Source organism: Propithecus coquereli, unplaced genomic scaffold (assembly GCF_000956105.1).
Source record: "Propithecus coquereli isolate 6110/MARCELLA unplaced genomic scaffold, Pcoq_1.0 Scaffold133, whole genome shotgun sequence".
Taxonomy (NCBI): Eukaryota; Metazoa; Chordata; class Mammalia; order Primates; family Indriidae; genus Propithecus; species Propithecus coquereli.
This window is the reverse complement of record NW_012137525.1, coordinates 1,823,347-1,827,667: the sequence shown is the minus strand read 5'-3', so window position 1 is coordinate 1,827,667 and position 4,321 is coordinate 1,823,347.

Genomic DNA, 4,321 nt, shown 5'->3' with positions numbered 1-4,321 from the left:
GAAAAATAACGATCCAGGTAAGGAGAAGAATGAACTATAGGGGAAGAGTTCATTCAGGGACCTATTTTGCACTATATGTGTGCTCAGGGAATTCAAATTCTCTTTGATACCTGGAAATTGAAACTGTAAGAATACTGTCAGACCTTAGTTATCTGCCTTAACTGCAATTCCCAGCCATAAGCACCTAGAAGCCGTACTCTGAGAAGTATCCCACTTCTTCCAGCCCCTTCCCACCTACCCCAAGGAGAAGAGGGCTCAAACCAGGGCTAAAGACAATATGCACCTATCATGGTGTCAACACTCAAATCCCAATAGTGCCATTCTAAGACCCTCTGCCCTGTCCAGCTTCTATTCTCTACCTCCCACTTTTTTTTTTTTTTTTTTGAGACAGAGTCTCACTGTGTTGCCTGGGCTAGAGTGCCGTGGCATCAGCCTAGCTCACAGCAATCTCAAACTCCTGAGCTCAAGCGATCCTCCTGCCTCAGCATCCTGGAGTGCTAGGATTACAGGTATGAGCCACCGCACCTGGACTGGATTGCTTTTTTTCCTACCTGAAACAACCAAAAGACATTCAAATATATGATTTTCAAAACATAGGATATCAGACAAAAGAAGATCATCCTTCAGAGATGGAAAACAAATGAGATGAGCCCCATGATTACTCCAGTTTCCAGGCCATGACACAGAGGGAGAACAATAAATTCAATAAATTCAACAACTTTGATGAAATGGACAAATTCCTTGAAAGGCACAAACTAACGAAGCTCATTCATAACCTGAATATTCCTGTATCTATTAAAGAAATTGAACTTACTCTTAAAACACCTTCTGATAAAGAAAACTCCAAGATCAGATGGCTTCACTAGTGAATTCTACCAAATGTCTGAGAAAGAAACAATAACAATTCTTCAGAAGCTCTTCCAGAAAATTGAAAAGAAGGGACTACTTCCTAATTCATTCTAAAAGAAAGAGTACTACCACGATGCCAAAACCAATCAAAAATATTACACGATAGACCAGTATCCATCAGAAACATAGATGTAAATTTCAAAACAAAATTTTAAAAAACTGAATCCAACAGCATATAAAATATACAATATATCACTAACAAGTAAGGTTTATCCCAAGAATACGAGGTTGATTTATCTTTCAAAAATCACTGTAATTCACCCTATTAAGCAACTAAAAAATATGCTTATCTCAGTAGGTGCAGGAAAGCATTTGACAAAATCCAACATCCTTTCCTGATAAAAACTCTTTCAAAAAAATAACAGATGGGAACTTCTTCAATCAGATACAGGGCATCTATGAAAAACCTAAAAGTAACATTAAACATAATGGTGAATGTTTTCCCCTTAAGATCAGGGACAAGACAGGGATGTCTGCCCTCACCATTTCAATTAGTATTGTACCAGAGCAATAAGACAAGAACAAAAAAATGAAAGAAATCCAGATTGGAGCAGAAGTAGTAAAACTGTCACTACTCACAGATAATATTACTATTATTGTCTCTGCAGAAAATCTAACAGAATCCACAAAAAAAGTTGTTTTAACTAGTACATGAGTTTATGACATCTTAATAAGAGAATGGTGAATGCAACTAGTGCATTCTCAAAAGAATTTAAGGATAATGCCTCTAATGTTTGGAATTTGGACTTTTAAAATGGGTTGGGCTCAGAAAAAAATCCCAATTGTTTTCATTAAAGGATGTTGGGATAAAGTTCATTTATTCTAACCACAAAAATATCTGTAAATAATCAAACTACTGATGATATTTATGATAATTCTATAAAAATACATATGCTGATTGACCTTATTACAAAACTACTTGGAAAATAGTTCACATATTATGCACAGTGCCTTTAATGATTCTCTGTACTGTTCATGGTAATATGGTTGTTTGTCTAGTTTCAAAATAATTAGATAAACCAAATTTATAATCATAACCGTGCCAGAAATCTTACATTTGAAAGAAAGCTTATTTAATTAAGTATGACAAGCCCACTCTAAAGGAGTGAGAACTGCACTTAACATAGAATTTGGTCTGATAACACTCTGCAACTAACATAGTTCCAGCATTCAGAAATACATTATAATAATATATTGCTATAGTATATATAATAATATATAATAATAACACATTTCTCTAAGGCTGGAACTCAGTTATAGCGTAGGTACCAGACCAAATGGTAGAGGTAGGTAGGGTAGTTATAAATATATATTACCACTCCTGGCAGGCCAGATGTGGTGATGAATTTGGGGTTCTCAGAGGTAAAAAAGGATAGCTCACACTTTGCGGGAAGGCAATAATTGTGGAGGAAAACCGTCACTTGGTCTTTGATCCCTTGCCTCAGAGTAGACAAGGAGACAATGGCAATTGGAAAGAAAAAAGGAAGGAAGGAGGGAGGGAAGGAATAGGAAAGGAAAAGGAAGTAGAAAGTAGAGGATCTAGGAGAGGAAAGATGGGAAGAAAGAGTTGAGGAAGAAGGAGATGAATGAGAAGAAGGAGAGGAGAAGAGAAGGCGTGGAGGGGAAGAGAGAAAAGGAAATTCTGGGACAACAGGGAGGCCCTGGATTTTTTTGAAATCTCTGAATAGAAATTAATTCTCTGTTCTTAGCATGGAAATGGCTCTAGTTTTGTTATGCAAACAGCAAGAGCATTAACATCTTTAATTGGACTTAGGTAAATAAAACAGGCCACATTGTAAAGAACATATATAAAATAAGAGCTTTAGTCCACAGACTATATAAAACAGCTAATATTGATTCTGAGTTGCCATAGGATTTTGTTTGGAGATATTCCTATAACACATGAAAAGAAATATCCAAATATAATAAAATATTGTGGATGATCTGGTAGGCATGACTCCATATGCATTTCATAAATTAAGTTTATGTGTAATTTCTGCCATTTATAAAAATATAAAAGTTACTGACTGATGAAAAAATTCAATTAATGATCTTAGCAGAAATATGCAATGAAAACCGGCTTTTTTTCCCCTTCTTTTTTTCCTTTTGTTTTTTTTAAGAGACAGGGTCTCACCGTGTCTCCCAGGCTGGAGTGCAGTGGCGTCATCATAGCTCACTGCAACCTCAAGCTCCTGGGCTCAAGCGATTCTCCCACCTCAGCCTCCAGAGTAGCTGGGACTACAGGCAAAGCCAGTGTGCTCAGCTGAGAACCTGCTTTTTGACAGAGGCAGATCTTTGAAGATTATCTGGATCGAAGGAGGGATTATACACTGAAATCTGTCCCAAATTTTCTCTGAGATAGAAACTATGTTTCTAATATAACAGACAACCTCATACTAAGAAAAAATTAATATTCCTGATGAACTGTCTAAGCAATTTCTGATGGATTTTTAACTGGATTGAGATCTCTTCAATGAAGCCAGTAACCCACCCAACCCAGTTGACTATCATTAGATTTTTAACTAAATTTCTTTTTACATCTCACCACTCTTTTCCCTACAAATGTCTCTACCAAGAGAGAAATCCTTAAAATAGCCTGCTATTTTACTAGCCTGTAAAAATTCTTGGCATGTGTACATAACTAATTACTTAATGTTATTAAATAGCATTTTGTGTAAAAGGAACAATAAATTGTAAATTATTGACAGATGTTTAAAAACAGAAATGTTGAAGATAAATTGCATTGCTATAGCTTAAGAAAAACACAACAAAATAATCACTACATTACTTACTGGTTTGCAGGGAACATACTTCCAAGATCATCAGTAACAACTTGCCACATTACAACTACCCCTAGGGCGACATGGGACATATGTCTAAATAGAGGAAAGAAGAAGAACAATGAATGATTTCTGTAGAGTGAAAGAAATTAGGAAAAATGGCTGAGGTTTATGGTGCCTAGAATCAAATATCACAGATTATGCATGGCAAGGAAAGTAGCCAGAAGATGGCATGTCACATAAACATAGGGGTTGAGAGAAGGAGGAAGTAATCTTAGTAAGATGGAATGAAAGTAGTATATTGCTGCAGCCTGTCCTCTGCAGCACAGAGATTGTGATTTGTCTCAAAGGGCTTAATCATTTCCATAGATGTTTATGAAGTATTCAATAATCATGGCCCTACTTAGAAGACACAAAAATCTACTTAGACTATCAATAACTAAAATTATTCAAAATTTAATTTCAATTACTACAAAAAACAACCACTTGATACAACATAACCACCTATATTTTTTCCCTCAAAGTCTTTTAAAAAAATCTCAGTCTTTCCAAGAGCAAACAGCTCACCTCATGTGAAAAAAAAAACTAGAGAATGTGAGAGTGAACAATAGAATGTTTAACTCAAGGGTATA